Source organism: Stylophora pistillata, chromosome 7 (genome assembly GCF_964205215.1).
Source record: "Stylophora pistillata chromosome 7, jaStyPist1.2, whole genome shotgun sequence".
NCBI lineage: Eukaryota > Metazoa > Cnidaria > Anthozoa > Scleractinia > Pocilloporidae > Stylophora > Stylophora pistillata.
The window spans coordinates 25,340,090-25,352,435 of NC_142525.1; the positions used below are offsets into that span (position 1 = coordinate 25,340,090).

General features: G+C 37.6%; 1 protein-coding gene and 1 long non-coding RNA gene across 9 annotated transcripts in view; both read right to left on the reverse strand.

The window, feature by feature from the left end:
- Positions 1–2,617: 2,617 nt before the first annotated feature.
- On the reverse strand, positions 2,618–5,063 carry LOC148727238 (uncharacterized). Of its 2 annotated transcripts, XR_015989883.1 has the most exons (4): positions 4,368–5,063; positions 4,157–4,257; positions 3,696–3,839; positions 2,618–3,247 (listed from the first exon to the last, which is right to left on the reverse strand). It is a non-coding gene; the product is annotated as an uncharacterized LOC148727238 (long non-coding RNA). The 2 variants fall into 2 exon arrangements; XR_015989884.1 differs by having other exon boundaries at positions 2,618–3,839.
- A 5,411-nt stretch (positions 5,064–10,474) lies between these two features.
- LOC111318859 (uncharacterized) overlaps positions 10,475–12,346 on the reverse strand; it is a 28,838-nt gene continuing 26,966 nt past the window's right edge. For all 7 annotated transcript variants that reach the window (XM_088728238.1, XM_088728241.1, XM_088728237.1 and 4 more), the window contains one exon: positions 10,475–12,159. The gene's annotated coding sequence lies outside the window, so the exon portion shown is untranslated. The remainder of the gene's footprint in view (positions 12,160–12,346) is intronic.

Below are 12,346 nucleotides of genomic sequence, written 5' to 3' on the forward strand. Positions count from 1 at the left end.
TTGCATATCCAAAAACTTGAAAGGCCTCCATTTTATGTCACCTCACTTCATCATACAGATGTTTTTCACAATGCGGTATTAATTTAAAAAAATCTTTTAATGTAGCCATCAGTGCTAATAGTTTCGAAAGCCACAGAAAAATTAGTTAAAATTTGCATGTCTTCGCCTGAAAAAAAAACTAAAAATTTGTTTCTTGATGATCCAGTTTCCAATGGATAGTTTTAATGTTTCAAATTATTCCGAAAGCACTCGTCAATGATAGTGAGTAAAAGTTTAAAGGTTTTTTTGCACTTGAAGTTCCAAACCATGACGTCATCGTTAATATTGTCATCTAAAACTGTTACTAACACTACAACTTCGGAATCCTTGGAGTTCATAAAAAATTGTTTAATTTGAGCAAACACGAAACACTCAGCTGGGTTTAGATAAGGAGGCTGTAACTTTTATTGAAAATTTTTCTTGAAATTCTGGCTGAATCATTTGAAAGTTCCTTCAAAGATCATTACACTTTTCCACCTTGAGGTTAACTTGCTATAACTGCATAAGTTTAGCCGGACGGGCAACGAGGGGTTAAGTCCATGGAAATTTTTTTGAAAACCAGGCAATGTGGGTGGTGTGCAAGCAGCTGACCCTTCAAAGATTTTGACTAAATAACTTTCTGGATGGAAAATTTGAACGAAAAGTAGGCACGAATCTCGAAAATCCACTTTCACCCCCAAAGTGGTCCATAACTCAAGCTCAATTTGATGAATGAATAGTGTTCAAGAAAAGTGTTATTTGTGAAAAAAAAAAACTGCTTTCAGTTGTTTTATAATCTCGGCGTGATCATAGTTACCCGACTTTAGTGATTAACTGATTGCTTAACATCACTGTGTAAGCAAGTTTATTGAATTTTCGAGAAGACTAGAGGGAATAAAACCAAAGTATGTGAAAAAATCCAATATTAAAAGTAACGCAGTCAGGTAAAGGTGTTTCAGTACGATTTTGCACAATGTAATCAGCTCGCGAGTGGCTAAGGTGAACAATATTTTTCCCCTGAAACGTTTTATCGTAAAAAATTTTTCTGCTATGTAGCAGTGAAACACTGCAACTGCACGTCTTGACGACAGCTAAAACAGCTGAAAATCATCGTCGATTTAGATAAATTTCTATCAGGTGAGCTTTCTCGCGAAAACGTAAAAATAACATGTTATTTTCACACGTGAAAGTAACACCGTTACCGAGAAGAAATTGGAAACTTGGAGAAGTCGTTCCTCTCATCGATATTGAGGCCTTCCTAATACCGCAGATTGAGCTACATCAGAGGAACCTTGCACCGACGTCAATAACACGAGATGCTCACGTCATAAAGTTACATTTCGTATTCTATTTTTTCTTTTTTCTCAAGAATGTTTTGGACTTCTATGCAGAGAAGCGGAAGACGGTAGCAATCTCTTGAAAAAAAGTAGTCTGAGTAAATCTCTCAAATTATATATTTACCTAGTTGAATGGCCTTTGTAAGGAAATTTAATCATATTATACTTAAAACTCTTCAATAGGATAAGAAGTTTTAAAACTGCCGCTCGTGAGTTCTGGAAGATTCGATGCTTTGCGGATTGATTTATGTCCCATTACGACAAATCAACATTTCCCATGAAAATTTTGCTTAAAAGTCCTTTTTTGTTATGTTTTAGTTACTTCATTGGAACAAACATCAGATGATTGGGAAGAGTGACAATCCACTATAGAGGAATTTTAAAAATGACTGTGATTGACTCCCACTCGGTTTACCCAAACCGGTGTCAGTGAATGTTGCCGAAAACAACTCTCTTCCGGACAACCCCCTAAAATTCTTCTTCTTTTTAGCTACCCTGAGGTGACTAGCTACCAACCCGTTTTCTAAGAAAAAAAATCCAGAAAGCGTACAAAACTATATATGGTTTTTGAGAACAGAAGGTTTCATTCCCAGCAATAACATTTTGAGTGACGGATGACCCGGAGAATTCGAAGTCATATGTGTGTTTTAAGTCACACTCATTCAAGCAAAAATTGAGATTTTTCTTTTCTTTGGTCAAGAATTTGTGGCTGGGAGGGTCTTTTTGACCCAAGGATATAAGCTTAGGATCAGATTGAAACATCTTGCAGCTTTGCAGAGTATATTTTTTGATCGACAGATTTGTCACGCTTTCCATCCTCGTTTTACACCCTTTGCAAAATATGTGACTTCCAAAAGCTCTGTAAGCAACAATAGCTACCGCTGATCAGAAGATGGGGCTCTGCATTACTAAGAAAAGTAGAAGCGTCTACGCACGATACAGGATTTTCCGTGTTTTGATGTTGACATATGCAGATTGTCGGTTATCTTTGCTTGGTGGTTGCTTCAAATGGTGTTTCCGCTTGAAAGGCAATATACCTCACTTGTTATCGGTTTACTGGCGTAATGATGGGAGAACACGAGAAAAAGTTTGTAAATAACGAATCGGTCCCTTGATAAAATAAACTTCAATTTTCTATGAGTTAGACGGTGAAGTAAAACGATAGGTTTTTGAACAATCAGGGCGCTCGTTGTATCTCACTTAATTTATTATATGGGGTGGGCCAAATAAAAGTTTGTTTAAAGTAACGAAAAGAACAAAACGAAAATAACAACCGTGTTTATTTCTATTCTTGGCTTTATCGTTAAATTATTTGAGTTGAGTATTTCGACCAAGTCACCGGAAAATACGATATGACTCTCTTATTTCAGTTCATAGTATAATTACGTAAAGTGCGCGCTCTGATTGGTCAATTCAGTGTCTAGTATTTGCCAAATAAGCAAATTAATGTTTCGCAAGAAATTGTCTTTTGGGTTATAAAACAAATGGTAAACACTACAGCTTTACACTACTGAAGAAGCTAGAGTCGCTCTCGACTATCGTCTCGAGCGACTGTTACGCTTCTTTCGTGCTTAGCAACCTCCCGCGTGCATCCACAGCTCTACGTGAACGCTGTGGTGTTAACCATTTCTCAATTATAGAACAAATGTATTTGCAGGAAAAGGCAAGCCCTGCTTGTTACAAATACAAGTTTTTGTTTTCGTCTGTTCGCGTAACTTTACACATCATATATTCTGAATTAAAAAAATGTAAATATGTCGTTCCGTCTGCTAAAGATATCTGGTTGTTATCCAATTCTGTCGTTTAATTTTGAGTCCTTCTGAGTCCTTGTTGTTTACAATGTCATGAAATCCTTGTTGTTAACTTGCATTAATCTTTTTGCCGATTAGAAACTGCAAAGTGAATCAGAGGTAGAAATATCAGCGATTGGGAAGTTCAGTGATTTGAGACAAGTGCTCACTGTACCAGAGAGTGAAGACCTGTGATACCTGACTTTCGTAGGTAATTAAGTATGGTTTTACGTCCAATGCAGCTCTGGGGCGTAGACGAAACCTGGACCCCCTCCTGGATCCCCTTTCCCCCCTCTGAATTCCTTTCTGGACTTCCTTGTTTTCGTAAAGCTTTGGTTTTGTTCCTACCCCTTGACAAGTGCAGCCTCAAGTGAAAAAATGTTTGTTTTTCTCATCAGCCCGTAAGTATAAAGGTCGTGCAAGCCACAACAGCATCACGCAACAGAGAAAAAATCAGGACTTGTCCATAGAGAAACGAAATATACTTCCCATAGTGCTTTTCTGAATTACTTTGTGAGCTACACTGTGTTGCATTGCTACACTGCTTTACCTTGCGTAAAGTAGCGCTGTGTTTTGTTGTTCAATTCCTTTTTGGCCCGACGGTTTACCTTTAAACCCGGTAAGGTTTACCTGTAAATCTTTACCGGTAAACCTTTAAACGTTTTGAGAGATGAAGGTGGATAAGAGTTGTGTCCTGTAGGATGATGAGGAGGATGGTTCAGTTATTTTGACTGTGCACATAATTATTTATCTACAATTTGTCAAGAAAACTTCTGGGGGTAAAGGAAGGGGGGAGGGAAGATGGAAAAGGATCAGGGTAGAAATTAGGGATGAGACTGGCCAGTACTTTTTCATTCTTGTCTTATTTTATCATTCCTATCATTAGCATAAAGTTGTTACTATGGTTGTCATCACTATCATTATAGATACTGTTTCTATTTAGGGGTCCATCCTAAAGATATGGGCAATTAATCTTGATAACAACCAACTAAAAATTAACTCAATCCATACCCTCAGGTCTGAACACCTATCAATATATTTCCTCTCCAAGGCCTTTAACTCTCCCTGAATTCTGTGGACCTCATCTTTCCATTCCTTGATGACCATAGCATCTGCATAAATTAAAGAATGATTTTTGAAGGCACTAAAATTCATAACCAAGTATGTACTTAAAAACATTGTATAATCAGACCTTGATTAAAAAAAAGCTTTAAATATGTACCAGCTAGAAATGGAAGATGTGGTTGCTCCACAACACTTAATAGAATAACTTGGTCTCCTTCCATGTAGATGTTTTCCATGAACCCTGAAGGGAAAACAAGGTGGAATCATAAATGTTTTAATAGCTATGATGTACCGTACTTCCTTTAATAAAGGCAGAGGAACTTATTCAAAATTTTGGCTTCAAGGTGGTGGGGAGCAGCTTTGGAGGGGGGTGCTTAATTAAGGGGAGGACTTATTATTCTCCTGTACTTATTTGGCTGTTAAGTTGAAGCTTAAAAATTTATAAATTAAGTGTCAATGAAAACAGGTTTTTCTTGTATCCCTATTGTTTGGGAAAGTATGTGAGGATAGTAGGGGGGATGCTTATTTAAGAGGTTCTTATTAGATTGTGGGCACTTATTCAAGGAAATATGGTAAACATAACCAGGTTGTTTCTCTTGACACTGTCACCAAGACTAACAGTGTTACAAGTGTAACTAAGTACCAAGAATCGTAATTTCAGGGTCCTTGCTCTTGCCATTGATCTTAATGCTGAAGAATGAGAAGACAATTTCAAGATTTAACAGTGAAAAAGATAACAAGTCCACAGCTTTGGGCCACAATGTTGCCTGTACAGTTAATGGAGTTTCTGACTTTTCACTTTCGATTGAAATGATACCCCTTTCACTTTTTAAATGGAAAAACAATGACTAAACTTTTCTATACCTGCATTACTCCATCCCTAAAAGTATATTCTGATGACAAAAATAGATAGATGACAGTAATGTTTTGGTCAAAAAGAACTATTCATTACTCTGACACTTTCCTCTTGTAAAAGTTCTTTAATCAATAAATATATCAGTTGCAGCAGGATATTTTAAACAAGGGGTCGCTGTTATAGATTTCCCATATACCCATTATGGGAGATACCCAGCCCGCACCACAAAGGGAAAGTGAGATAACTTCTCTATTTAAAAGAAGAAACTAAATGAGCATACACATCTTGGCATTTGTGTGTTGACTGGGATTTGATCTTATGACACTACAATGGCTTCGCCAATCTGATCTTATAGTGAAACAAAACAAGCAAATGATTTAAAAACTAATTCTCCTTTTACACCCTTACATCAAAATACATTATTCTCCATACAGTTTTCTATATATTTCTTAAGGTGCTGACATGGAGAATCTGTGTAACCATCAAGAGCTTCTTTACTTGGTGATCATTTCTTTTATTCTCATGACCCTAATAAGTGATTCAGAGGTGATAATATAGGGAGAAATTAGATGCTGGTCACTCTGTAAAGGGACAAAGGGTTAAACACAAAAAACAAACAAAGAAACTGAAATTCAATCTATGCAAACATCTTAGCTTTTACAACCTGGATAAAAATCTCGATTTGGAATCGATTATCACTTTTAAACCACCTGAAGCAATGTAAATATTAAATAGCTTGCAAATATCTTGAAGTAAAAGCTTTTAAGACAACAGCATAGTAAATAACGCAAATAACACGGATTTACGTGAAATAAAAATGAAAATTTGGGGTTTGTAAAAATTTGCCTAAAAACATTGAACATTTTTTTCCCGAACACGTGGGAATTGAGTGTTTGCATTTAAATTACAAATTTTATCCTAAACCATCGCTACGCTAAATCAACTGTACAATTATATACCCTTTGAAAAGTATGAGGCCTCAAAAATTAAATTGCACTTCAGATTTTATCCTCAACCACATGTTTAATTATATAGCCTTTGAAAAGTACGAGGCCTCAAAAACTAGTAAAATTTTCGGTAGATATGGAGCCACGGTTAATTCAAATTTCAGTAATATTCAGCTGCAATACATAGAATGAGACGCGCGCAAGAACATTTTTTCTTACAGCTGAATGGAACAACGTACTCACATTCAAAAGCTTGCTCGCTGCATTCACTTTGATCTACTGCTATATAGTGATTCTCGATCGCATTCCTGTTTCAGCCTGCGCCATTATTAGGGTTTTTTTCAGGATCAAATCAGCGAGAAAGACTGGGTTGAGAGTGGTACAAGAGCGTGGAAAGTCAACGTAATTAAATTTTGACTTCGGCATTTTGCAAACCTGTTATTATTTGCTACTGTGTAAGTTAAAAGCATCTTGTTTTCCTAAAGGTTTGGTTTTTTCCCTACTCCTTGACAGGTGCAGCTTCGGGTGAAAAAATGTTTTTTTTTTTTCATCGGCCCCAAAAGGTTGCAGGTCACGCAAGCAACACTAGGATCACGCAACAGTGAAAAAATCAGGACTTGTCCAAGAGAAACGAAATATGTTTCCTAATGGTGCACTTTTGCATTACGTTGTGCGCTACGTTGCGTTGCATTGTTTTTTGATGACTTGCGTTCCATGTTCAGTTGCACTTTCAATAAAGGATTTATTATATAGCGAAGAGATTTCGCTATGAATAGTATCAAGGAAGACTTCTGAGAGCTGGGAAAGAAAGCCAACTGTGCTTGTATAGCACAGTAAACCCAAGAGGGTCGTTTTATCTTTTCTTTCTTTTGACGGTCTTCTGCCGCTTTTGGTGACTTCGTCGCCGACATTGTCCAAAAGCTACGAAAGTTATAAGTCCGCTCCATGCAACGTTTTCTTCATGCGCGGGATTAACAAGAGCTGGATAACTGTTACGTAGATGCCATAGTAAGCTTTACTATCATTTTCCCTCACCTATAAACACATGTGAAAAGAAGGTTAATTTTTGCTGTATGGTTTGTTTTATTGATATCAGGTCTTCAAGTGGTATTGGTGTAGTTTTGTTTCATCATTGACAGTTCTGGAACAGATTGATGTTGCCCTTTGGCTGAGCAAAGCATTTCCTTATTCACAAACAAATAGACAGGTTGCGCGCGCCTAACTGAACATACAAAACAAATCGACATTTTTAAAGTCTCAAAAAAAAAGTTAAAAGCTTTAGAAAATGAAATGAGGACTCGAGCGGAAATCGCGACCACCATTAATTATCAATTTAAACTATTATAATTTATCGGAGGATTTTGGGGGATCGGATCGAGGATCAGTGGTTGCTAACAGGGTATTATGGGAAGACTTAGATAAAATTGATTGCAAATGAGCGAGAACATAAGAATAATAGAGAACCTTGGGAGATCAGGTAGATTTTATCGTGAGGTAACCAAAATCCATAAGCCCTTCTCTCTTCCCTCCCCCCCTCCAATCATCCAAGGTGAAAGATAATGAGCACACCCTTGTTTAAAATTTTAATAAATGTGGTTTCACAGATATCAAAACTATATAATGAACATAAAGAACTGCTTTGTTTCTCTTCTTCGATACTAAGAGACTGTTGCATAACATATCCAAAGCCGCTAAACACGAAGTAATTCCACAGTGTCCCACAGGTTGCCCACGCTCGAAATACAAGTATATCTGTGCTTTATTATCATTCAACGCATCAGGAAAATTTCCATTTAATGTCAGCTGCCTCGGTCCCACTTCCGTCATGAGTTTCCTTAAATTGCTAGCCAGGAGGGATATATACGATCGATATCCAAGGAAAACTGAGACCTGTTATTCCAAAATAATACTTTGTGTTCTAGTAGAAAACGTTGACATCATTCTAAAGTCTATGCTTCGCTCATATTCATTTGGAAAATTGGAAAAAATATGCTAAAAATAACGTTAGTATGACTTACTTTAAGAGATGTCACGTTCAAAGCGAAATTTCGACGTTCCGAATTTCAACGCCAGGAACAGACCTTCTGTGTCGAAATCAATTCTAGTACACCCTCATCTATGAAGCTACCAGTGAGGCAGCTTCCCGGCGTCTCCGAACTGGGGCGAAACTAACAGCGGAGAATCAAAGACTCGAGTGTATAGGTGTGTTTTAGAAAATCCAAAATACCTATGTCTATCTAATCGAACATAATGGACACTTGAGAATCACTCGCTTTCGGCTCGTGATTTGGAAGAACTATCTGGCTCAGGGAGTTCGCCAAGCTGCCTTTGTTGGCAGTCAGGTTTGAAGACCGATATAGCAAGAGCGGATTATTGCTAACGTACAATAGCGAACTATAGACATAAACTGCAATATTTTTTACCTTTCATGTAAAAATTTCTCACCTAACCACCGTTTGCAGTAATTTTTTTTAAGAGCTCCTTAATAGAAGCACGGTTCTGTTTTTTGCAACGCACGTACACCAGCGGATTAAAGGAGGGTTGACATGAGCTGACAGCTCCGAGTAGAAGTAAGCGTTGTCATTGTGTAAAGGTAAGCCTCTTATCAGACTAAACAAGCGGCAAGACTGAAAGGATAAGGAAATAGGACCATACCATAAGCATTAAAATTTTCCTTCCAGTTAATTACACGTCCGTGTTTAATACATCTTATTTTCTACGATGGACAGCTTTAGAATCACAAAGGATTGACGGGCACCGTTATACCCCCCGTGTCTTCGCTTCAACGGCGAAGGGAAGATCTACCTCTAATTTGTTTAACTACGTTCGTCAAATCCCAGTATCGAAGAAAGTAGGTTTGTGGTTTTGCTCTTAGTGATCAAGCGGAAAGTAATCAAGAAATTCAAAGTGATAACACTTAACAAGGACACTAAGTAAGTCTTCGTAGGTTTTTCCATTTAGATTTAAATCTTTCTTCAAAAGATATGTTAGATATGTTCAGAGTAAGCGCATATGTGCGAACTTTTGACGACGTAGTTTTACTTTCAAATCGATAATATTAATGTCGAGATACAGAGGTGAGGTCCTGAAAAAAAATAAACTAAACCCAGGAAAACCAATAATGAATCAGGACTGGTCACTAGAGATGTCACGGATGTTTCACGATAATCCGCCATTATGAAAACTGCGAGGAGCTTGGAGGAAGGTTTACAGACCTATGCGACGCCAGAAAATAGCGCTTACGCCCCAAAAGAAAGACAAAGCAGGCACAAAGAATTGGACGCGTTTAAAAATATGCAGCTTATGACCGTTTTCGTATGGCAAAATCCCAACCAGTTCAGAACTAATCATGCATAACGCTCGAATTACACTGAGGACCACTTTGTCATATCAATATGGGTTAACGTGTGACAGTTCCTCTGTGGCGGGGGCGTCCTCCTCCTTGTACGATAACTAAAGTATGAAGGCTTTCCCTCATCTCACCTCAAGCCTTGATCTTGACATATGTTTTCCATCACCTGGTACCCCGTGATCCCTTAGTTATCCTTACTTGGTTTGACAAATAGAAAAGTGCAGCTACATCTGTTCCTTTCCAGCAAGATCCTTTTTGAAACAAGCTTATTCAGTCAACAGTCAATGATTTGAGCCCTGAATGAAAAAGTCGACCATGAAGTGTGATCGTCTCTAGGATGGGGCACTTGAGAAAGTCATTTCTCGTAGCAGTAACTAACTATTGGAAAACCTGAGCGGAGGTCATTATCAGAGTCAGTCGATGATGATCGGTGTTCAGGTTTTGAAAAAATCAGCTCGTGGCACCCCGAACATTCTCGTGTGATAATAACGTTCTCGATCTCTAATTTTTACGTGACATCGCGAGAAAATTAAAGGGAGAAAGGGAGGAAGGCTCCTGTTTCAGTCCTTGAGATTCGTCAATTTCATCTAAGTTATTTTATGGACATTCTCTCAAAATGGAAGTAAGTTTTCCTCAATCGGCTAACCTTGATCTAATGTTCACATAACAATAACCAGTCAAATGGCAAAGGGAATAGAGATAGCTTTTGTGATGAACGCAATTTTGTTAAAAAAAAGGAAGGAAAGGGATAACTCTAAAAATAATGAAAGTGATCTGTACTAACCAACACCCTTTTTTTCTGAGTGACACCACGCTCTAAGAGGGTGGATTTCTCCATTGCCCCCCAATTGTAACACGAGTGTGTATGTAAGCCGTAAATGACTCCTTTTGTTCTTGTCGAGTTCTATAAACATTGGCGTTCGTTTCTTCTCAACGCCTAAAGCTGCCGCCACCTTTAACAGTTCTGTTCAGTTCCTCGCCCACCCTGACGATCAGAATACACTACCAGCTAAAAAGGCAGTGCAAAGGAAATATGCCTAACAGTTTCATTTTGTTGAATTATAAGGAAACGGTCTTAGCCAGTGGAGCAGAACAACAAGACAAAAACATTTAAAGAATGCGATGCCACAGCTATATTTCAACGATCTAACCAAGAGTGTTAACCACTACCGCTAGCAGTAGTGAGCAATACGAATAATTTCGATAATTATTTCCAAGAACACGCTTAAATTTATACCCTTAAATTCGCCAGGTGTATCTTATTTTTACAAGATAAAAGAGTAAATCAAAGAGATTACAATATTTTCCCGAGCCAATCACTGTACCTAGCTCGCTACAAAAACCGGCCTTAAAGAAAGGCCTCAGTGAAAGAAAAATCCACCTCAAAGAAGTTAAAAAGACATAAGAATTTTGACATAATTTCAAAACTCTTCGATAAAACTAAATACTATGATAAAGGTAAGATACTCTAGACTTTAAAGTTCAATTTGCTTAGAAACTACTTCGGTGCTATAATTAAGCAAGAAGGGAATTGCTACTCTAAAATGAATTAAATTTTACATTGAAAGTCAAACATTTGTAAGCTTTCAAGTTGAAAAACATCCCCTACACGACCTACTAGCGAGATAAGCTTCTTTGCCCTTCAAATAATAATAATAATAATAATAATAATAATAATAATAATAATAATAACAACTTGTATTTATATAGCGCTCATATCTTGAACTCATGGCACTTTATAACACTGCACGGGGGACTTTACAAGACTGCTAAGCAGTTTACAATCAAATAAAGGCGAATATGACGGATGCCCCCCTCCCCCCAATTCCCAGTAACCAGGCCAGACCACATCACAGTGATCTCTTGAGGTGGGTTCTTTAACGTCCCCTGCCTAACCAAATTATATAATCAATAGATGCTGGAGACGGGACCTCCATTTATTCGTCCCTATCCGAGAAGACTAGAATATCTAACCATTTCTTGATCGAGGTTATAAAAAGGTAGCATATTCTTCTCAATTATTTTAAGACCCTGAGTGTTGGTCCGGCTGGGGCTCGAACCCTCGACTTCCCGCACAACAGTCCGGTGCTTAACCAATTGAGCTAACCGGGAGGCGGTTATATAAAGCACATCATCCTTTGAAAAATAAAAACTATTTCAACAATCTTAGAAGTTTAACTTCCATCTACTCATTCCTGAATAACAAAACATTCGCCAAAATTTTTTACCCGAGGAAGCACGCAGTACGTCTTAAGTTAAATCCTAGTTGTACGTCAACTGAAATAAGATACTTCAACTATTTCAATCGTAATCAGTAAAACAAGAATAAATCAAAAATCCGGTTTTAAGTCACAAATACGATTTTCCATACACTGTGGTGTCTTTTAAACCATGCATTAAGCAATTAAAAATTTTGAAATAAAACTTTATGACTAAAAGACCTAGCTCAACAGCTTGATTCAGTTCAATGACAGACAATATTGGAAATCTCCTTGGCTGTAGTAAGCATTTCCGAGATTGCAGTAACTCTTTCCCTCACCAGCCTTGTCTCCCACTTCTTTGGCAATTTTTAGATGACGCTCATGAAACTGAATGGCTCTATGAAAATCTTCTAGGCTGTCATAAGCATTGCCCAGATTGCAGTAACTCTTTCCCTCTCCAGCCTTGTCTCCCACTTCTTTGGAATTTTTTAGATGACGCTCACAATACTGGATGGCTCTTTGGAAATCTCCCAGGCTACAGTAAGCATTTCCGAGATTGCAGTAACTCTTTCCCTCTCCAGCCTTGTCTCCCACTTCGTAATCAGTAAAACAAGAATAAATCAAAAATCCGGTTTTAAGTCACAAATACAATTTTCCATATTTCACTCACTATTCTGCAATACACTGTGGTGTCTTTTAAACCATGCATTAAGCAATTAAAATTTTGAAATAAAACTTTATAACTTAAAGACCTAGCTCAACACCTTAATTCAGTTCAAT